The 24,717-nt window shown below is 31.1% G+C and overlaps 2 long non-coding RNA genes across 2 annotated transcripts; both read left to right on the forward strand.

Moving 5' to 3' along the window:
- The first annotated feature begins 8,374 nt into the window (after positions 1-8,374).
- On the forward strand, positions 8,375-9,511 carry LOC115878939. Its single transcript, XR_004049641.1, has 5 exons — positions 8,375-8,572; positions 8,632-8,734; positions 8,795-8,959; positions 9,034-9,100; positions 9,314-9,511. It is a non-coding gene; the product is annotated as an uncharacterized LOC115878939 (long non-coding RNA).
- A 109-nt stretch (positions 9,512-9,620) lies between these two features.
- LOC115878940 lies at positions 9,621-10,064 on the forward strand. The gene is made up of 2 exons (XR_004049642.1): positions 9,621-9,840; positions 9,904-10,064. It is a non-coding gene; the product is annotated as an uncharacterized LOC115878940 (long non-coding RNA).
- The last annotated feature ends 14,653 nt before the right edge of the window (positions 10,065-24,717 follow it).

The following is a 24,717-nucleotide window of genomic DNA, read 5'->3' on the forward strand; positions in this document are numbered from 1 at the left end:
GTACGTTAGAAATAATGACATTTGACCAATAATTCGGACATACGCCAACCAATCTGATGAATGTTGAAATTTCTTGGAGTATTTTGACATCTATCGGATTTCGGTCCTTTACAATAATATAAACATTAATGAGTTGTACATTGGGTTTTATAATCACATTGTACAGTAAACTGTAAACTTGATGTACACATTTTGAGTTATCCTAATGACACAGCTATTTTCTTTAGATTAACATGACTGTAATAATGATAGTTAAATTATGTTATGATAAATGTTAAAAAAAATATTTATTTGAGAAAGGTTTATGAACTATAAATGCCACTCTATGCCATGCAATATGTACGTTCTAAAACGCCTTTAAACATTAAAGTATGTCCCATGTTGCAATTGAATGCACAGCTTTTGAACTTTATATTTTAACTAGTGCACCTCTAGAGCTCTATTCACTTTCAACCTCGTAAATTGTAACTAACAGACTTGTAGTTGTTTCCTGAACAATGGCACCGTTAGGTCATTGAGAATTCCCAGAACGGGCAAATAAATGTAACCTGCAGCGAAATTTATATATGACTCGGCCCATTATATCGTTACTGTTGCACAAGAGAGCCGATATACCTCTAAACTTGACTTTTACATAACTATTTAACATGTTTTGTTTACGAATTGGTATTTGAGAAGTACTAAATCTAGTTTCTTCTAAATACTCTCAGATTTTACAAATAACTGAAAATAAATAATATTGTATGCAATTTATCACAATACACAGGTGGTCCGACTTTTTAAAATTTATCTTGAACAACCACTAAAAACATGGGGATACCACCAACTGACGATTTTACCCTATATACGTCATGCTCCGCAGACGATCAAATAGTGTTGCATCAAGATTATGAAGATCTACAATATATGTCAAAAGAAGGTCATCAAAAAACACAAACATTGGGGTCTCGAAGTAAACCTAACTAAAACGAAATACATGTGTGTTGGTGGTACACAACAATATCTAATACTCGAAGAATAGCATCAAATAATAAATCAATGAAACAAATATAAATATCTAGGTATGACTGATCGCACAGGATGGTAAAACAGAGCAAGCAATCCAAAAAAGAAATACTAGACAAAGGACGAAGAGCTATTAGAGTACTTAATAACATTCTATGGGACCAAAACATATAACAGTATTGTAAAAATCGTTCTAACTTATAGCAGAGAAGTATGGCAATTAAAGCAGAAAAAAGAAAAGATGCTGGAAGCAACAGAAATGGACTTCTGAAGCCGATCAGTTGGGAAATCAAGGATGGAAGAAAAAATTACAAACGAGAGGATCGGAGAAATTATAGGCATCAAACATTCTATACTGGAAGATATAAAAGTAAATCAACTTAAATAGTACGGGCACCTCCAAAGAATGTTCATCAATAAACGCGGCCAAAACAAATTCAGAATTGGACACCTACTGGTAAGCTCAAAAGAGGAAGGCCAAGAAAAAGCTGGAGAGAGAGAGAATAGATAGGAAAATAGAAGACAGATAACTAGATGAAAACCTCTGGCAAGATAGACAACAATGGAGACTAGAAATCGGAAGACGTCGTAAAACGTTTTAACCCCGATATGTAAGTATATATGTTGGCTAAAAATAAATCAATGTATGCTGTTAATCTATCTTTTATCCATTGCTATGGAAATAAAAAAAAATCTTTCGCATGTTTACTTCATTAATATTATACTACTTGAAATACGCCGACCTGGAATTATTCTCCGAGTACTTCAAAACCTGCAAACCCAATTTAAATTACTGTAACGTACTTGAAATTGTTATTTTATTCTAACAAATTCCTTCAATTTCTTGTCCTACGAGTCTAATCCAATCGATGCGTCGATACAAAGACGACATTCTGGAGTTCTGAAAATTGTCTCAATATATTCAGTTGGGTCGTTAGACGAGGGTTAACGTTAAGTAATCTATTAGTGTAAGTTTCAAAGTTTCTCTGTAAAGTTGGCATTGTTCTTAATATTTACCTAATACAATACCCATTAAACTGATATCGTTGACTGTAATAATATGTCAAAGTTTGAAAATTGAATTTTATATTATATTTAAATTAAGTACCATGTAATCGATTAAACACAACATCGCAGTTATTGGCGTAGGAATTGAACTTTAATTTGACATTTACTATACAGAGTGTTCCTTAATAAACTGAACATATAAGGGCGTGATTCTTGGACCTATTCTAAGAAACAAGCTTCATAAGAATGTGATATACATTCTTATAAATGTCTTAACTTTTGAGATACAAGGTGGTAAAATCTTGTAATTTTTTGAGGTGAAACAAGAAAATATATTTAGTAATATGTCTTCCGTAATATACAAGGTGTTCCGGTTAAAAAAAATCCCGATCCACTTACACTTTTTTCAGCCACCCTGTAGAAGTCAAATTATTTTAAATACTCCTTTGAATCCGACTATTATAACTGAATGAATACATAGCCGCATCAAAATGTTCCCACGATATAAGAAAATTTTTACTATCAGTATTAGATATCACCATGAACCATGCTAATCTGAGATGTTGATGTCTGTTGAAATCATGATTACTCAATCCTGCTTAAGATGGGCTGTCCACGTATGCAGGATACAAGAAAACCGTCTATCGAAATCTCTTCTTTATGTTGAGCTTGTAGGCGACAAGAGGAAACCGGGTAGACAACTTAAAAAGGTACAAGGATATTTTCCATGAATACTTAAAGGGGATAAGCATGCAGAATCAGTATGAAGAAGCAGCACACAATAGAATGCAATGGAGAAGAATTGTAAACTCAATTAACAACGACAACCAAAAAGTAAAGAGGCAACGAAGTAATGATATTTTTGAATGTCCGTAGTGCGGAAGAGATAACATCACGTATTGGGCTTTTCGTCACAGAAAAGCTCATGCAAGAAAACGCCTTGCGTAACCATCTTCTGATGCGTGTCAAATACTCGTCAACGAGTAATGGCAGTAAGTAAGTAAGATGTCTGTCACCTTGGAATAACATGAACAGAGAAAACCCAATAAAGTGTTGTAAAATTATGAGAGATTTTGTTTTGGATAACATCTTTCGAAGAAATGTAGAGAAATTATATTTAGTGCAAAGAAAATAGGCTGGAGAATCAATCAGTATAGCTACGGTGATCGAAAAAAACGGCGTCTAGTTAGCTAGGAAAGGACGATCTATGACATTTCCCATATAAATTTGCATATAAAATAAAAGTGATCTTCATTTCATAGCCATCGCTGACGCCGTTTTTTTTTATCATACGGTATTTGTCGTATTACGATTTTATGGTACTAATAAATTATTAGCCAAAAGAAATCTTATTGATATTAGTAAAACAGCTTAGTACAAAACCGATGGCAGGACGATGGGAAGCATATAGCAGGTGGACAAAAAATATTCGATAAAATGCGACCAGGCAAATCACGCAAGCTATGACTGGCCATGAAGTCTTTGGTGAGTATCTGCACAGGATCCGCCAAGGCGGGCTCTCCTACATGCTGCTGTTGCGAGGCATCAGATTCGGTCAACCATACTCTATTTGAGTGTCACGCGTATGACGATATAGAGAAACGCAAAAACAGTATATGGTACGAAGATCATCTAAATGTAAATGTCGGAAACCTGCTGACATTATCGAACGAAAATATCGAAGCAATTTGCGGGATGTTACGGAACATTATTATTAGTAGTTACATTATTATAGTTCAAGAGATGAATCGCCTCGAATCGTTCGAAACATGGATATATCGAAGAATGCTTAAAATTCTATAGACAGCCCATATCACAAATACCGAAGTGCTCAATATAATAAAAATAAGAAAAACATCATACTTAGGGCATATATTGAGAAATGAAAAATTTTACGTCTTCCAATTGATAGTTAAGGGTAAGATTGAAGGAAAGAGAGGTCTCGGCAGGAAGAAACTATCTTGGTTGAGAAACATCAGAAACTGGACTCACCTAACTTTTGAAGAACTAATAAGGAAAGCCGGGAATCGTGAAGATTTTGCCAATGTGATCGCCAACCTCCACGAAAAAGACGACACGTAAAGAAAAAGAAAGAAACATTATGAAGAAAAAGACAAGGACAAAAAATACAAAATTTGGATACAGACAAGACCATAACAACATAGAAGAATAGATAAGTCTCTAATCTGAATAAAATACCTTCTGCGGTACCGAGATTGGCGAGCTTAGAGCACAGATGGGTTTTGAGTGGGTAGACCCTCTCGCATGAGGGAGATCCCCACACTCCCGTCGTAAAGGCATTTCCCATCTATAAAAAAAAAGAAAATAAAAGAGCTTGCAATATTTTCCATCCATCGTTGCAAATTTATAGAAACATATATTCCTTACTATATCGAAGAGCCATCAGAACGGTCGAAAGCAGTAATTGTTGCAACAGATGTTCTTCATACTCATGCCGTAAAAGAACATGAGGAAGAACTACCAGTTGAAAGTGAAATGCACGACATTGAAAGTATACCCATTAGGCAAAGCAATTTCGACACAAGGAAAAAAAATAGAAATGGGAAGATAACTTACATACATACTTACATAACATAGTCATACTCAAATACTAGGGCTGGCATTTCTGGTCTTGGGTGCCCATTTTCGTGTGTACGCTTAGCAAAATAAGATGTACTGAATAAAGACAGAAGGCAAGTATTTTCCCAAGGGCATGAAATATAACATCAGATTAAGTGGTTATGTAATAAATATTTCGTATTTTCGCTCCCTACGACTTACTAGATTGCCATAACGATTCATATACATGTAAACGCCGACCCAAGGTTTCGGTTGCCAGCAAGGTATAAATTATTACAATTTTTTTTTCCTAGTTTTAAGAAACTTCTTGTATATTAACATCAACCACACGATCAACACAAGTGTTGACAGCATTAGAACTACTACTTCATTGTTTGACTATAGATTGTTCAGAAAATAATTATTCGTCCATTTATAATTCTTTTGTCCTTCCATGGCTTAAAATTAAGTCTAATGACATAAATATATTAATAGTAGGTCCTAAAATCTACATAAACATAGTCTCAAAATGCTGCACAAGTCGCATATTCCTATATAAAATTGACTACAAAATACGCTACTGCACCAAAATCCGTCTTATCCATTTATACCGTGTGATCGAATAAAAAACGGCGTCCAGTTGGCTTGAAAATGACGATCGATTACATACCCATATAATTTTACATAGAAAATGACAGCAATCTTCTTCATTGTATTGCCTTTTATGTATCATATTGTATTTGCTTTTTATTGTCATTATTGTTGCAAATTACGGATTTTTCATAGGCCTTGAACACAAGTATAATATTGGTACTGACGTCTTATCCATTTCAAATCCTTACCTAATTTTAGCAAACCCCTCAATATGCATCATACAGCAAGGAAACTTGCCTTATCCAAATTATTTTTGTGTTTTTCTCTTTAAAAATTAAATATTTTTTTATTTCTAGAAAAACCAGATACAAAACAATGATTCCACTTAATGGGTAACTTTTTTTTTAATAATGCTTCAAACATTTGCTAAAACAGTTTTTACGTATTATCTCGAAACAACATTTTTGGAATATGACGGGTTTTCCAACTTGACACCTCATTTATAAATATAAAAGAATTTTTGTGTATTAATTTTGTATGTGTCAAATTATACAGATACCCGACGACAATAGGTTATTTTTTTGTAATTTTTTATCCAATTCAAAACACAAACTAACGCCAAAGGTAATTTTGCCCGATTTCAATATAGTAATACCCAACTATTTTTAAATACAAATAAACGAGACATTAAGATATACATACATTAAAGAAAACTGTAAAAGGTGTATATCTGACGGCTAAATATTTTACAGTTTTCTTATTCTGCATAAATTTATTTGATATCTGTGTTGTTTTTAATATTTGTTGTAATATAATAATTATTAGTGTCAACACGTGTCTGTGATATACACTAACAGCACGCGCTCCTGGCCGTATAAGTTTATATTTCCTCAAATTTCCGTCAGAGCCTATAATGTTTAATACACTATGAATAAGCATTCGCCTCTCCTCATTAGCCAGACTTAATTAAACCAAGGTAATTACTCTGATTGAAACGTTAATTTTATCTGATACTTCCTAACTTTCTCAAGAAATATATTGGAAATTGCTTGCCAAGCAGTGCCCGCTCCATTTTCGCTAAAACTAATACCGAACAAAGCCTCGCCATTAGTTTAACCTTTGTATATCCAAACAAAGAACTTTTAAGGTTGAAAATATACAATGAACGAAGAATCTTTTAGATGAATTACAATCTTCGTTAGAGCTAGAGCACTGGAAAAATTCGGAGGTAAAATAAAAAGACCTCGAATTTGTATTAGGTAGTTTGTATAAAAAGGAGTTTGTAAATAACAGTAAGAAGTTTTTAAATAAAATCAAAAAATTATTTCAAATCCATACAACTACATTAATTGACAGTTTTACTATTATAAGGTAGTATATTTAAACTTAATAAAGATAGTAAATTGGTTCCAAATTGCAACATACACAGCTGTTCTACAATTTCCTGTTAAATGTTTTCTTATTTTTTTCAGCAATATAATTTTTTTGGACTTAAAATGATTTAGCTTTATTCATTTTGGCATAAATCGTGACTTAATATAAATTAAGCTTAATACAAGGTAAGTCCTGTAGATGTTTTTTTTTCTAATATACAAATTATGTTTAGTCAATCAAAAAAAATGTTGGTATTTGTAATTTGTAATTGTATTGGTAATTTATTTAAAAAACTGTTTTACATTTCATTTAAGTTCAAAATAAGTTGTTCATATATCAAATATGACAATTATAGGTTAAAAAATAACAGAGTAATTGGGAAGTAACTTCGAAAAAAAAATGAAATTCGTTTTTCTCAAAACTGTGTTTTGTGACTTAAATTGGTTTGGTTCTGAGGTACAAATATAGACATAATTTTCCCACATAAATTATACGATATATAAAGATCCAAGTTTTGCAAAGTGTACGCAAAATATACAGGATGTCCCAAAAATAAGTGCAAATATTTTAAGGGGTGGTAGATCTCGATAAAAGAAATATGTTTTCTCTTTATCGTTTTTCAAATAACTCCAAAATAACGGAGTTTACTTTGGAAATTTCCAAAAAAAAATGATTTTTTGCTAAAATTTTGAGAACCATTGGATCTTTTCTGGATTTTCTTTCTTGTAAATTTAATCAAATACCTATGTTACCATATTATCAAGAAATTATGTTTTTTAACTAAAAACTAAAAAAAAAATCCAAAAAATTTTTCAAAAAATTTCAAATTTTCAAAAAAATTGTTTACGCGAAAAAAAACCTCATAGGCGTATTTCTGGGGTTAAACTATACTACCAGTTAAAATACTTGCACTTATTTCTGGGACACCCTGTATTGTTATTTTGTGTTTCCCAGATACTTATATTTTCTTTACTTTACTTTATTGTTTCTGACATATACTTTCTTAAAATTTATTTCCAATAACTGAAAACATTCTAGGACTTACTTTTTTAATAATTAAATATTTTCTGGTTATAATTGTGGAACTAAATAACAAAACAGTGTAAAATGTAACTGTACAGGGTGTCCCAGTAAGAATAGCTCTCGGCTGTATCTCGGAAAGAATTAGTCGTAGAGTTAGCGGAAAAAAATATTTATAACTAATGAGACCATGAGAAATTGCTGGAAATTATTTTCAAGTTTGTAGGACGGCCGCTAGAGGGCGTAAATTTTTAAAAAATTTTACCCCGATACGGTGTAATATAAATAATAGTTTCATAAACTTCAGTTAATTTTGGATCTTTTTTGTTAGAACCATTTTCCCCTATCTGCTAAAATAAAGTGGTGGGGATAGTGATGGGTTGTTATTTAACTATCTGTTATTTTATAACAATTATTTATAAATAACATAACGCAACCGTTACTACTTCTAAAAAATAACAGATATAAAATAACGACACGTAGAGATCGGCCTCTCGTGAAACGAAAAACGAAGTCGGCGCTCTGCATCACCACGAAATTCTGTGCTGCTCGAAGCAATTCCAAAAAACAACTAGTATTGATGGAAAACATGTTATTTCGTCAACCATCGATACAGGAGGCGAGACAACGGACGTAGCCGAGGTGGCGGTATTCGTACTACAAGTCAAAATTCCTACCATCCGAACGTCACTTCGAGCATGTTCGGTAGTCCTAAAAATTCCTATTTTAAGAATTTTGTCCTGGCTAACGTATTAAATCTGTCAACGTCGCATACTTTTCAATCTTGTTTTGTTTTTGAATTTGACAAGATTAACCTCAGAAAAAGTTTAAAAATTATAATTTTTATGAACATTGACGAATAATGTTATGAATAATGTAATAGAACCTGATATAAAATAATCCGGAAATATTTACAAATAAAGCATAAACAAAATGAAAGTGATAGCAACACGATTACCTTTGATAATGTGTTTTTTATATAAGAATACGTCTACATAGGTTGAAATCTCAGGTGTGTATCTAGATAATATGTATTCAAACAAAAGCTGTAAAACGATTAACAGTTTTTAGAAAATATTAAGCTATCCACAAATTCCTGAAAATAGATTAGCCGTGATTTGCAGAAAAAATGTTCTTAATTATTTTTCCCACATGATGTCCTTTCAGGTTCCAGGTATGTGATATTGTTTTAATTGCAAGATCTACATGTAGCTTACAAAAATTCATTCTTCAGGAAACAGCACGGGCATGTATTAGGCATAATAAGTAATTATAAAAATATGAGCAAAAATGAGATGGTTTAAAAGAGTGAAAATTTTAAGGTTAAGAAATCTGAAACTCAAAGGAAAACTGATTAAAAACTGATAAATAAGTACCGTTAAACTGGAAAAGCAAACTAGTAAGTATTTTATTATGAATCTATTCACTATAACATTGTGGTATTTTACGAAATGTATTTCTTTTGAATTACAGCTATACGCATAATACAAAAGACAATTTATCATCTTTAAAACCATAAGGCATATGATATATGAGATAGGTAGGTATGTACCATGTGGTAGGTACAATATGATCGAAAAAAAAACGGCGTCAGTGATGGCTATGAAATGAAGATCGGTGTCTTTTATATGTAAAATTATATAGGGAATGTCAAGGATCGTCATTTCCAAGCCAACTGGACGCCGTTTTTTCGATTATATGAGACATAAGTGTCAGCCTTCCTAGACCACAGACCTTTATATTATACTTCTAGCACAAGGACATATCGGCAAGCCTTAGGTTGGTGTTTACGCGTGTAGGTGTGAATCGCTATGGTGATCTGGTCGGAGATAGAAAAATATAAAATATTTATTACATAACCACACTTAATCTGATGATTTCCTATGCATTCAATACCAAGTTCAATACATCTGATTGTAATAAGCATATTGGCCATACTCTTCATATACATGAAAATCGTATCAATCGTGTATCACATAGCACATTTAAGAGGACTGATCCTATAAAGGCATTTATTTTTGTTTTCTATTTATAACCTCGTTAACTCATTTATTTTGTAGATTTATTGAATATTAAGCTCTAGGATAAAAAAACCTGCTTAGACAGAACATGGGTATTTTCGAATACTTTATTTAGAAGATCTTGTCAGGACAATGATATAAGATTACAGAAAAATATCTGACGTAGGACAAATGTATAAAGTCTTCAGGATACCCTTCGGGAACAATTTAGAATGATGCAGCGTAAACTACAGTAAAGTCTGAACATTAAAGCATAAAGGTAAATAAATTATCCATACATGTGTGCAGCAAAGTCGTAATATAATAAATTTATTGTTTTCAGAAACAAAATCCACAACTTATTCTGCCAAATACAAATAGTACACATCTTATTTTACTAAGCGTGTTGACCGTACTCTTCATACACACAAAAATCGGCACCCAAGGCCTGAAATGCCAACTCTAGTATACCTATTCTATGTAATAAATATTTTTTTAAGTATATTTATTTGTATTATTATCTTTCTAGATTAAAATATTTTTAATCAGTCTGAGAATCAATATGAATTTATTTTTAAAAAAGAACGAGTATACCTAAAAGCAAAAATGATTTAAGTTAGTATGTCAAAATAATAAGTTAAGGTATTTTTAGAAAACCTGTATTTTAAATTGCAAAAGCTGATAGAATTTCAAATATTTTTCAAACTAAAAAAATGTATCGATCTGAATTAATTTTTCAAATATAACCAGAAAAAAATATCTATCTTAAAGTTGCAGCTGTGGTTGCAATACTCTGTATTGCTAAAAAACATTTTATTTATTAAAATTACAAAATTACGGTATAAAGTTATAAAAAAGTACTTTATAAAAAAAGATCTCCAAATTGTCAAGAAAATAATAAAAAGGGAAAATTCTGAAATTTACAGAAATTTCTTTTTCACTTTATTCCAATTATGTTAATGAGAGTGAAAGTAAAGACTATGGAGAGCTTATTCGTAGTAAAGTAACTAGTTAATTAGTTATTCTGTGTATAGCAAAGACTACCTGTAACGACCCCTAAAAGTAGTTAATAATAATTTAACATTAATAATTAGGTATTTCTTGCCTGAGTGCCTTGAGACAAAACCGGTAAAATAATAAGAACAAAATATGTGAGCAAAGGAATTCATAAAAACCGTAATATGTAAAGTTGATTAAAACAAATTACATATAAATATATATAAATACTGTAAAATCAAAAAAAAAACAGCTGGAAGAGCAGCAATTTTTTTTCAATTGTATAGTACTGTATGATCGAAAAAAAACGGCGTCCAGTTAGCTTGTTAATGATTATCGATGACATTCCCCATATAATTTTAAATATAAAATGACAGCAATCATTATTTCATAGCCGACCACTGTGACCATTGTGTATTATTCTTATTACTAATACTGCACCCAATCACTTTTTTGACAATAATCTATAAAAAATAAAAAGGTAAACAATTTTTCATATTATAAAATAATTTATTTCATTACAGGCCATAGGCACAAACCGTCATTTTTACTCCGAATAGGACATGCTATTTTTTTCAAACGTCACAAATATTTTTTTAAACAATTTCAAACTTTGCAAATAATATAACAAGATTTAAAAGTAATACCTTGTAACTAATTATACCGTATGATCGAATAAAAACGGCGTCAGCGATGGCTATGAAATGACAATCGATGACATTTCCCATATAAATTTACATATAAAATGACAGCGATCTTCATTTCATAGCCATCGCTGAGGCCGTTTTTATTCGATCATACGGTACTTATATCGAGAAACTATGGTTACACTTACACTTTGACACTTTATATCAGTTTAATAATATATTTTCGTACTTTTGTGCTTATGCGTAAAAGTGCTTTATTTTTATGCCTAGGCATTAAAATTACTTTAATTTTATCAATCACGTCGCCAAAATTAATACTTTTGTTGCGTTTGAAAAAAAATCATTTATTTGTAAGTTTTATAACATATCTAATTAAATTGGGCCGAAAGGAATCAGTTCTGAACACACATCCGTGGTTCTGAATCATTCTTAATTTATTTTTATTATAATTAATGTTATAATAATTAATGTTAGTAGATATGTCAAAATAATAAGTAAATTAGATATTTTTAGAAAACCTGTATATTTATTTAATTGGAAAAACTCATGAAATTTCATATATCTTTCAAATTAGAAATTGTATCCTAATTAATTTTACTCTATTGCTAAAAAAACGAATATTACAAAAAATTAAGTTATATTTAGTTATATAAAAGTTCACCATATTGTCAAGAAAACAATTTATTGCTTTTAAATTAAAAAATTATGTGCAAGTTAGGTTAAACTACAAGTTAAACAATATAGATAATCAAAAATTTTTTGATAAAATTTGCTTTTTACGATGTCAGATCATTTCTATGAAAAATACACTAGATAGAATACATTAGTTTTTTATTAAAGACGCTGATGGATAACTAAAACATTGACTAATAAACCTTGTCCATTTTAATATAAGAGGTCACGACATATTCCCCTTGGAATCTTTGTGAAGGTGTAAGGGGTGTATAGTGTGTAATAAATTAATCCTTGTTTTATAATAAAACCATAAAACATTTATTTGTGAGTAAAATAATGCAATGTTGGTTGTATATAAAACGCCTGCCCTCGCCTGTCCTAGGCAACCAAAAATACATATAAAAAAATCTTGTAACTTTAGATGAACTTTAGTAATTATGTCAGTAAACTCTTAATTGGGCCTCTAGTCTATTATATTTAATGTACAAATATATTATTAAATTTTAATCATAGATTAAATATTTTAATCTAAGCATTAAGTAATAAAACTATTTGTGCCCATTTATCATAAGAGGTCACTGAAATATACTCTTGGTAGTACACAAAACAGTGTAAGGGGTGTAAATAAAATGTATAATCATTGATTTTTTATAATAAAAACTATAAAACATTTATTTCTTATTTGTGAGAATAAAAAACAAAACAATGCATAATATAACCTATTTTAGAATTAGGCATAGGCAACCAAATACACAAGAAAAATAATTTAGATAAAACCTTGTAATTATTTATTAAATATGTCAATAAACTCTTAATTAAGTATCTAGTCTATTTTTATTTTATATTTACATAATATAAATACCTTACACTCTTTTTCCGATACAGAAAATTTTGTTAATTGCTTCTTGAAAATGCGACAACCTGACAACGTTGTTTTTAACGTTCGGGACGCGTTCGGGTGGACGACTCTACCCGAACAACTGGTAGGAATTTTGACTATTAGGACAGATGTGGTTCTCCCTATCCCCAACGGACAACGGAGTGGGGAATGCGCTACGGCGAACGTAGCTGCTTCGGTCGATACCGTCGATGGTCGTATTTACAACAGCTTAAAAATAATAGGATATAAAAGAAGCAGGTTTTTTGAGACAGTTGCGGGCATAACGCCTGGCGTTGGAGATGCTGCATCGGTCAATTGTCGATGGAGGCTCGCAACGGGTTGGAGAAGCAGTCATTTTAGATATGTTGTTTTTCAACCTGTTACGAGCATAACAGGGCGGCGGTCGAGATAATCAGTGTGGGAAAGGAACGCTGCTGCATCGGTCGATTGTCGATGGAGGTTCGAAACAGGTTGGGGAATAACGCCATCAGTTGTTTTAGATACATTCTGTTTCAACCTGTTATATGCATAACGGACGGAGGTCGAGATATTATGGCGCTGTATGTTTCAGTACTGACTTTATAAGTTTCAATATTTAGGTATTTATTTATTCTGAAAAATTTTCAGAATAATATTTTAAGATTTTTTAAAAATGGTGTTTTGACGGTGTTTCTTTTAAACAGGGTGTTTTGAAGAATCTGGTCATTGATTAATCAAGATCCTGCTTAAAGCCCTTGACGTAAAAAGCTGATTTTTGGAAAACGGATTGACTTTAGTGTGTAGAGGTTCGATAAGAAGGGATTTTTCGAAACTCGAATTCTAAGTGGGTGAAACTACTCTGAAATATTAGAATATTTTTTATTTAAAAACCGGTGAGTTTTTCGGAAAAACTCTTAAAACACGTATATTTTATTATGTTGTTTTACATATATTAATATTTTTTAAAAATATATACAGCGTGTTTCATAAAATATGACCATTGAGTAATCACTATTCTGCTTAAACTGCTGGACGTTTAAAGCTGATTTTTTTGCAAACGGATTGACTGTGGGGTTGAGGTTCGATAAGGAGGGGTTTCTCGAATCTCAAATTCCAACAGGGTGAAAACGCCCCTCAAATATTACAATATTTGTTATTTAAAAAACAGTTAGTCTTTCGGGAAAACGTCTGGACACGCATAATTTATTTTGTTTTTTTACATATTTTGAAATTTTTTAAAAAATCATACAGGGTGTTCCAAAAAGTTGAGTAATTGATTAACCACGATTCTGCTTAAACTGCTCGACGTTAGAAAGCTTATTTTTGGCAAATGTGAGAAAATTTTATCCAGTTTGTATGTCAATGGAAATTCTTGTTTTGCTTTATCATCACCATTAGAAATTATTAATTCGACGCAAACGAAGTCGCGGGTACACGCTAGTTTAAGTGTGAAATTAATTCGAACTCTAGTGTGTAGTTGGTTTACTTATCAAGAATATACTACACATTTTCTTATATTGCTATTTTTTGACCGCAAATGGTAAAATCATAACTAAGAGCTTCTCGCCCGTCGAGTGAGATGCACCCTGTACACTGCTAGACAATTCAGGATCTACGCGGATCGAGGGGCAAGGGCGTAGGTAGATCGCAATGTGTAGGTATAGACGAGTGGCGGAATTTTGGTTTTTTTATATCGCAATTTGTAAACAGCGCGTATTTGTAAATAACCACCGTTTTTAGAGGGGTATTTTAGATAACAATCGATATTTAGAAATGTTTTGACACCCTGGAAATACTACCACCGAGCACGTCATTTTTGCAACTTCCAACTGCGTTAATACGCCTGGCGGTGACCGTCTCATACTCTTTCAGATATTTAGCAGTAAAATAAAGAAACCTGATATTGTAAGCTGTTTTTTATAAATAACTATAACAGTTTCAACTGTTATCTAAAAATAACAGTTTTGCCCATCACTAGGTGGGGAAAGGTTAGATCTGTTTTTATTTAAATGTTAATAACTCCAGACTGGAGGGTCGGAATTCAACAAATGAGAGCTCATTTAAAAGAGCGTTTCTTACTCTATATTATACCGTATAAACAATAATAATAAGATTTTGCATGTAGACGCTAGGGGGCGCTGTATTACAATTTAACAAACATAGCGCGTTTATTTAAAAAATTTAATGCTATAGTATATGTAATTTTAGCTGATACTAAAGAGTAATAAAAGCTTAACAAGTCAGCAAAAACCGCATCTGGACATCTTTTTACAAACCAAAGTTATTAGCAAAATTATAATAAATATATACGAAAATATCAGCCCTTAATTATCTTATTTTTCTAACACGGCATCTCTAGCCCTCTTTATTATGACCATTTTAATAAAAAATAAGATAAAAAATATTATTTTATTCAAAAAATCGACAATAAACCAGAATACCATAATACTAGGTGTATTAATATCTAATAATTAAAATATCAATAACTGTGGACAAGAAACGACACCTCTATGAATTCATGGTAGGCTTTGGAAAAAAATTGCTTTTAGAGGGATAGTTTAAACATCAAAATATTATTATATTATCAACATTTTAGCAGTCTCAGCAGTTTTTTTTATTTTGATTGCTTTTCTAAAAATGCCTTTTTTCAGTAGAAAAAAACGCTGCTAAGATGATCAAAATGTTGATCTAATAACACTTTGACGTTTATGCTATTACATAACTGAGGCGTCGTTTCATATTAACTCTCATTGATATCTTAATTATTAGATATTAATAGATCTAGTGTTATGGTATTCTGGTATATTGTCGATTTTAGAATAAACTAATCAGTTCTATTTTATTTTTTGTAAGAATGTTCATAATCAAGAGGGCTACTGTACCCGTGTTGTAAAAATAAGGTAATTAACGGCTTATTTTTTTGTATTTATTATAATTTTGATAATATCTTCGGTTTGAAAGAGTGTCTTCTAAGTAAATCAAACCAAAATTTTTATAATTGTATAATTTGATTTTTATCATTCTTTCTAGAATATTCTAGTAAATTCATTCTATAAACAACAAAAATAAACTGTCAAACTTTTGTCTTTTAGAGATAATAGTAAATTTTCTAAACTGTCAAAAAATTATACATATGTACGTAAAATGTATGGTTATTGTTTTAAATTATATGTCATCAAATAATTGACATAATACGAAACCTGCCGATTAACCCAGTAATATACATATCATATTCATGTTTTTTTTTATATTTGCTCTAAATAAAATTTTCATTCAAGACTTAAGGCTAACTAATATATTGTGAATAACATCTCATTTCTACTCAATAGCCCATACCAACTTAATTAAGCCAAGTTAATTACTCTAAGTGAAACGGTAATTTTATCGTGTACCTACTTTTCAACTTTCTCAAGAAATATATTGGAAATTACTTTACTTTGAAAGTAATACCCGTTCGTATTTTCAATAAAACTAATACTGAACAAAGCCCCGCCATTACTTTAATCTTAATCTATCTAAACAAAGAACTTTTAACGTTGAAAATTTACAATAGACGAAGTATCTTATAAATTAATTGTAATCTTTGTTGGAGCTTGATTGTTTGAAAATTTTCAAGGAAGCAAATTAAAAAAAATTATAAAAGTTTCCAACCAAGAATAGCACTGTCCGAATCTCGAATGCGTTGTATTTTATACATTTTATAATAACAAAATTCATAGTTTGACTTGATTTATTTATAAAGTTAAGACCCACTAAGCCAAAATTCTACAAAATTACTTTATAAGCAGCTTTGTTTGTCTTCATAAAACTGATTTTAAACAATTTTTTTTTATTTATCTACGCTACTAATAGCTACCAAACATTTAAAGTCTGAAAGTTTGCATAATTTTCATATGTTAGAAATTTTTGAAAAACATAAATTTTAGACTATAAGGCCAAAGCTCCCAGCCTCAACAGAGTTCCTTGTCAACAGAACGTCTGTCAAATTCGGACCGTTTCATATTTAGTTCAAAACTTTTAAGACAAAAAGTTCTTTTGCTCTTGCCGCCTTGGATCTTTTCCAGTAATCTATCTCAAACAAATATAAATTAAAGTTCATAAGTAATACATTTAAAAATAACTTCGTTTATTGTAAATTTTTAACGTTATAAGTTCATTTTTAGGTGTACTAAGATTAAAGTAATGGCGAGGCATTGTTCAGTATTGGTTTTATTGAAAATGTGAATGGACACTGCTTTCAAAGCAATTTCTAGTATATTTATTGAGAAAGTCGGAAAATGGGTATAAAATAAAATTAACATTTAATTAAGTTACGACTCGCTATAGAGAAAAGGCTAGTGCTTATTGGAAGTATATTACGAATTAATATCTTAACAAAAAGTTGATTTTAAAGAAAATATATACCGGGTAATTATATCGCAATATTGGCTTAACCTTTCGGAGGTCACGCTTTATTTGCTACATGAAAAGTTGCTCGCGGACTGTCAGTCCGCATGCTAAATTCAAGAGGTCTTAAGCGTTGCTAGTGGTGTAAAGACATAAAATAATATGATAATCAAAATGACAATAATTATTTATTGACTTGCTTCATTACAAATAGCAAACATAAATATAAAATATATAACATAAAACGGGCGCAAAAAAAACAAATTAATAAATATTAGTCAAAAACAAAAATAATTAATAATAATGAAAAAATCAATCCGTATAACAGCCAAACCAAACCCTCAACTGTAAACTGTTATACGGATTGATTTTTTTATTATTATTAATTATTTTTGTTTTTGATTAATATTTATTAATTTGTTTTTTTTTTTGCGCGTTTTATGTTATATATTTTATATTTATGTTTGCTATTTGTAATGAAGCAAGTCAATAAATAATTATTGTCATTTTGATTATCATATTATTTTATGTCTTTAAACCACTAGCAACGCTTAAGACCTCTTGAATTTAGCATGCGGACTGACAGTCCGCGAGCAACTTTTCATGTAGCAAATAAAGCGTTACCTCCGAAAGGTTAAGCCAATATTGCGATATAATTACCCGGTATATATTTTCTTTAAAATCAACTTTTTGTTAAGATATTAATTCGTAATATACTTCCAATAAGCACTCGCCTTTTCTCTATAGCGAGTCGTAACTTAATTAAATGTTAATTTTATGTTATACCCATTTTCCGACTTTCTCAATAAATATACTAGAAATTGCTTTGAAAGCAGTGTCCATTCACATTTTCAATAAAACCAATACTGAACAATGCCTCGCCATTACTTTAATCTTAGTACACCTAAAAATGAACTTATAACGTTAAAAATTTACAATAAACGAAGTTATTTTTAAATGTATTACTTATGAACTTTAATTTATATTTGTTTGAGATAGATTACTGGAAAAGATCCAAGGCGGCAAGAGCAAAAGAACTTTTTGTCTTAAAAGTTTTGAACTAAATATGAAACGGTCCGAATTTGACAGACGTTCTGTTGACAAGGAACTTTGTTGAAGCTGGGAGCTTTGGCCTTATAGTCTAAGAGCTGGCGACATAAAAAAACCTTATCATCGTTACATGGCTAATTTTTCTTGTGAAGTATCCTTTTGTGTAGCCATTATGAAATAGTCATGTCTGCCAGCGCGATCCCGGGGCTTAAAGCGGGGGCGGCCAATCGAAAGGGTGAAATTTTGACACTAAAAATATTATAAAGTACACGAGTTATAATTGCAAAAATAGCTTTTATTTACTATTAAGAAACGTGGAAAATTGTTGGCAGACATTTTTCTCGCCGCCGGCAGACAGCGCGAAAGAGGGATGAAATTTTGAAAAACTAATTATAGCATACATGCATGTCGATTGGTGGAATGCCATATCTATTTATTTTAAAAGCCGTATGTAAAAGCTGACAGAAAGATCGTGGCTAAATCAGCGGCAGACAGTAATCAGAAGGCGATATTACTCTAGCGCTTTCAACATTCTTTCAAACATTTCGCAGAACATTTCTGAAAATAGTAGTTGTAATCTAGGTTAACAATAAAAAACAAACAACGAATCACGGTGGGTTTCGATCAACGGGCTTATATTTATCGTGCTATCACGGCATATAAATCACACGGCAGGCTAACTCTGCCCAGATCCCATTGTTTAAAATTTCGATAAAATTTGACCTTGAAAACACCATTATGGGTGCCGAGTCAGGACCGGATTAAAACGTATCAAAAAATTTCCCAGAAAATAAACTATTGATAGACAGGCTGAAACTGAATTTTATTTACACAATACTTTTATCTAAACAAATGAATCGTTAACCGCGCATACTCCTCAAAAAGTAAAAATGAAAAAATCAATTAAACATTTAATTTTACAGAATAAACAATTAAAATTAAAAAACATGCCAGGAGTTACAAACAAGAATTAAAGAAATACTCAATAAATTATCTATTGAACAATCTAAAGAGGCTACGTACAAATTATGTCCATCAATGGACATAGCAAATTTTGTTAATATTCAAATTGCACAAATTAACAAATCAGCTAAAGGAAGAAAAGTAACTGATGAATTTATATATAAATGTTTGACTATATTTTTAAAAGCCAAGCCGTCAAAAAAAATTGGAGCCGTCAAATTTGACAGCTGTCAAAAAAATTTCAAAGTTGTCCGATTTTGATAAAAATCGATATATAGGATGGCCATGGGCTAAAAGGAAAGAAAAACAATTGAGCTGTCAAATTTGACAGCTGTCAAAAAAATCTTAAAGTTGTCCGATTTTGATAAAAATCGATATATTGGATGCTCCCTACCCCATAGTCGGTTTTCATTTTATTTGTCTCACATTTGAACTGTCAAATTTGACAGCTATCGTTTTTTAAGTTTTCCTTTTTTTATGAAAATCGATACACATATTATTAGGATGCCCATAGGTAGTTATTTAAGAAAAAGAATTGAGTTTAAGTGTGTGGCACTGAGAAACCAGCATAACTTAAAATAAATTTAAGAAAAAAAACTTTTTAAAAACAAGCTTTTATTTAAATACATTAAAAAGAAAAAATAAACTTTTTCTTTAAAACTTTTATTATGTCATTACACAATTTTATATTATATAAAAGCTTGTCACGAGATTTGAGTGACCAGTTGCCACCATAAAAATCTGGTACAACTTTATCTTGTAATTCCTGTAATGCTTGTAATTCCAATATCTTGTAAACCTATCATTATTCCCATCCAGGATAAATTCATCCAGTTTAGAAGAACATTTAAAAAACTTTGCGTCCGAATATTACATACGGGTACTGAAAATTGCCAAAATAATCTGGCAAACATCTTATTAAAAACGGCTGACCTTATAAAAAAACGAGACCTCTTTTCTTTTCTCTCTGAATTGTCATGAGCTATCCATAAAAATTAAAAATAGATACGGATAATCAGAAAAACAGTAATTTAGAAATTAATCTTGTTTGTCATTTTGCAGGATACCTAATAATAAAAATTACTTTGAATGCCGTAGACAATGACTGAGTATTAAAACTAAAAGAATTTCGGACTTCCATTGTACTACTAAACTACAAAAACCAAATATATCACACAATAAACAAAAATAAAACTAAAAAAAACAAAATATATCATCACTCAAGAAAAGAATGAAATAAATTAAGCCGCACGCTACTGACTCAAAGCTGCCGTAACTGTTTGTTGTCGATGACAAAAACTACGACTGACTACGACACTGGTTCATTTCTGTTGCTGGCACCCATAATGGCGGCGTGCATAATGGATATGCGCGTAGCACCCATAATGGATATGCGCGTAGCGTTCCCGCCAAAGCGAGTTGGCCTGCCGTGTGATTTTATATGCCGTGGTGCTATTTTGTGAAATAGCACGAGGCAATCAAGGTCAAACGTTGTTTTGGCTTCAGAAAAATAAGTAAACATAGAAAAACTGATATAAAAACAGTTACCGATGGTAAATGAAATTGGCTATTCCTCGAAGGTTACACAAGAATATTTAGTTTTAATGATTGTCTAATATTATTAATTACAATACTCGTATTACTAAGTTACTAATAGTAAAAAACATATAAAACCGTGACCTAACTAGTGCACTACCATTTATCGGCTTATAATTTACGGTATTGCGTCTCATGAACAAAATACACTCAAAATTATTTAAGAAATCGCCTAGTTATTTATCATTTCTGGTTATGGTTGCAGTAACATATATAGTGTAGTCTGTAGCAAAGTTTAATTTACGAATTTGGTTTTAATTTTCTAGTTTTAATTGTCTAAATCCCTGCATAATAAATACTAGTTGAATGGATTTATATCAAACCATCCTGGTTGCTAATTAAAGTATCGTTTGCATATTTTTCTTAAGAACAATAAAAGAACATTGCTTTTAAATCGTGGGCGTACAGCGAAAATCCACTAAGTCACATTTTTGGTTGAATTGGATTAAACACATCACTATGTCCAGTTTTTCACGGTCTTTAACATGAAAAACCCATTTAGTCCAATTTCAGCATCCTTATAATATGAAATTGGACTAATGGGTTTTTCATGTTAAAGACCGTGAAAAACTGAACATAGTGGTGTGTTTAATCCAATTCAACCAAAAATGTGACTTAGTGGATTTTCGCTGTACGCCCACGAAATTATGTGCGTGGACCATCCTTTTGTTGACATCGGGTCAATTAATAATTTTCACAAGCGCATATATTGATAATGTTACCAGTATTTCTCATCAAGCAATACTACTGTTATATTAATCAATTACGGCCGTAAACAATCTTTCAATAAAATATCATATACAATTTTATATACTAATTCATTATAGTAAAATTTCTGCAGTATATTCCTGCAGTTTAAGTGAAAAGTTTTGTTCCTAAATATCTACTATACATATAATAAACGCGTGTTCAAATATTAATTCTGTGGAATATATATCAATATAATATAAAACGAGATGTAATTAAAGAAATATCATCGTAACAACAGCTATTTTAGAAAGGTATAGGTTCACTTATTTCACTGACATTTATGAAAAAAAAACTTTGCCTCCGGTACAGATACCGCCAGGTTTTGGAAATAGCTCAAAACAAGACAAAATTCAACGAAGCAACAAAAAACGCCAAAAAAAAACCTCGCCCTCCTCACGAGTATTTTTCAGGCGCTTTTAAGAATCGAAAGCAGGTCGAGGCAAGGCGAAGTGGGTGAATACAACTGGAAATAAATGGAAATGCGTTAAAAGTTGAGCGAGGAAATGCGACCTTGATTTGTTTCGTGTGTACAGTGTGGACGAAAAGCAACGGCCTAGCTACGTTGAAATACCGGTTCCCATTAGAACACCGAAGTTAAGCGACGTAAGGCAATACTGGTGGATGGACGGGTGACCGGTTCGAAACTCTGTATTGTGCTGTTGTTCAAGGGAAAAGTGTAAAATCTATTGATAGACTGAGTCAGTAGGCCATTGACCATGATATGGCCGAGGACCGCGGTTCGGATTCCGCGTAAACAAAGTTGGCACCGTCCAGATTAGCTCTGGCAGCAAAAAGGAGACGTTAACTGAAATATTTACTTACTTTACATAGTGTGTACGCTGTTTAAGTATTAGTTTAAATTTTTACAAAATATAATTTTTACAGTTAGTTCTCTTATTCTATCCTTTCTTTTCTATCCTTTGACAGAAATTATTCTAATTTTATTTACAAGTTTCATTTACAAAATCAATAACTTTAGATAAATACATTGTACCTACAATGTTTTCAAAATATTATTACTACTCGCTTTTATACAGGCCCAAACAAATACAACGTCCTTATATTTTTCCTCTCTCCGAATATTTCCAATAATGAAGCTCTAATGAAGATTATAATTAGTCGAAGAGATTCTTTGTTCATTGTAAAATTTCAACGTTAAAAGTTATTAGTTTGTATACACAAAGGGATGTGTGGTACTTTGATTAGACCCGCTCCGTTTATAATTTTATATTTCCTCTAAATTAAATTCTCGTTCACAGAATAACGCTTAATATATAGTAACTAAGCACACGTTTCTTTTCAATACCCAGCCGTAACTTAATTAGGCCAAGTTAATTACTCTAACTGAAACGTTAATTTTATCTTATAGTGCCTAACTTGCTCAAGAATTACAGGGTAGCCCAAATTGTATTCGGGATACTTCGGCAGCATATTCTGCAGATAAAAAAAGTAAAAAATTTCCTGTAAATGTATGTCCTAAAATGGCGTTTCGGATATACATAGTGTAGAAGTTTCATTTTTATTTCGGTTTTTTGCAAGTATAATCGATATTTGGCTAACAACTCGTATCTGGGTGTTCCTTGACATGAGAAAATTTGATTTCGATGTCACTATGACTCCTACTTGTAGGAGGCGCCACCTACATGTGTTTTAACCGTTCTGAAGAGTAATAACTTTTTGAGAGTACCTGTATAAAACTTCTGTGAGAAAAACTATACATTTTCGTCATTTTTTGCTCCAAAAAATTGTGTGTGTCCTATGTGCGCATATTTGAAGTGAAACTTCTTACTAACAGCTATTAAATTGAGGGATTTGAATTATATCTCGAATTATATATATTTTTTTATAATTATTGCTTTTTATAAACTTCAATAAAATTAGAGTTAATATAAAACTGTATACTATTCGAGATTTATAATTTTATAATGTTTTTTTTTAATTTTTATTAAAAAACTATAATTCCTAATCACCCGGCCAGATAGTCTTGGCAGCTGTGACCATTAAACCAAAGTACTACTATAGTCTATCCAACGAGAAGATCCTTGACAGTGATAGATGTGTCTGTCATGTTAATTTCAAAGTAGTTAATTTTATTTTACAAAGAAATAAGTTGGCACAACTGCAACGCATATCAGGAAATTAATATATTTAAAATTGGACTGACAAGTGATTACTTCAAAATATTGTGGAAAAACTGTATAAAACTGAAAAAAATGTAATCGAGTTATTTTATTTAATAAAAAAAAAGGTATGTGTTAATACAAAACAAACAAGAACAAGATACCACATACCAAAAAAAGACAAAAAAGAACTATTTCTTACTTACTTACTTATCAATATAACTTATGTATACAAATTTGTAATATTCCACAGGAATAAATAAAACAACACAAATATAACAATTTTTTTTATTATTTAAATTAATTTTTAATTAATTAAATAATAACACTTACCAAATTTTATACCTTAAAGCACAGAATATCTAGCTACGCAACAGAAAAATACTCGAAATGAAAGAGCTAAAATTGCACAAATAGAATACTAGATGGCGCGACAATATCATAATCAGAATATACTTAGAAATTTTGAACTTTCGGTTTTGGATCGACGGCTCGTCGACGGCCTTATAGCTCGGCTAAATATGCACAGTCTACCATATTCGAGATGCACTTATCTACGACGAGATGGTAACTGTTTGACCAGCGGATCTGAAGCTACGGAAGGAATGCGAGAAAAAAAAATCGATATTGCCACGTTTATCTATAAAATTGCAAAATTACCAGACATGAACTATAAATTTAATATATTTTTATTATATATAATGTGTTTAGCATATATTCTGACGTATATTACTGAGGAATTTTAACGTAGTTCATATTGTTCGATATGTTTTATTTAATAACTTATTTCTTTCATTCTGTATAATCTGCTTGTTATGAAAGTTGAAGATTTTTCAACGATATCATTGGCAAACCGGCATCGCCGCGCATGGCCGCCTATTCATCGAACATGATTGGCGAGAGTACGTCACAGGATTTGTTACTACGCGGTTGCCATGGCTTTTACGCCTTTCCTATTCGCTAGCCTTATCCCCAACTTCACGGTTACTTCTGAAAAGAGTAGAAATATTGAATACTATTGAAATATCCAGTGGCGGTGTCATTGTTTTGATCATTATTACTTTCTCTCATTATTTTATACCGGTTATCCTAAACTTTATTCCTATATTTTTCGT

The sequence above is a fragment of the Sitophilus oryzae genome, unplaced genomic scaffold (genome assembly GCF_002938485.1).
Source record: "Sitophilus oryzae breed Bouriz unplaced genomic scaffold, Soryzae_2.0 scaffold_1536_pilon_pilon, whole genome shotgun sequence".
Taxonomy (NCBI): domain Eukaryota; kingdom Metazoa; phylum Arthropoda; class Insecta; order Coleoptera; family Curculionidae; genus Sitophilus; species Sitophilus oryzae.